Below are 360 nucleotides of genomic sequence, written 5' to 3' on the forward strand. Positions count from 1 at the left end.
AGTAGTAGATTTTTTTTAGAATAAAGAAGTGATCTATATTTTTCGAGTTCTTAATAATAAATTATAATTAATTATATGTGGCGGCAATACTTTTTGTTCTCTGAATGAATGCTTGAACAGTGCATAATATGTACTTTGAATTTGATGAATATTGGCTCCTGAAAGGATGAGGAACACGAAAAATATTGTTGATAATCTAAAAAATCATGAAATTGATTCTTGAAGCAAGAAAAAGCAGTTCAAAAAAAAAAATATTCACAAGCCATGGGCACTAGCCAAGAGTAAAGAGGGATCCAAGGCTTTGAGCATCAATGGATAGGAGGGCCCAAGGAAATAAAATCCAGGCCTAAGCGGCTAAAC

This window comes from Arachis duranensis, chromosome 4 (assembly GCF_000817695.3).
Source record: "Arachis duranensis cultivar V14167 chromosome 4, aradu.V14167.gnm2.J7QH, whole genome shotgun sequence".
Taxonomy (NCBI): Eukaryota; Viridiplantae; Streptophyta; class Magnoliopsida; order Fabales; family Fabaceae; genus Arachis; species Arachis duranensis.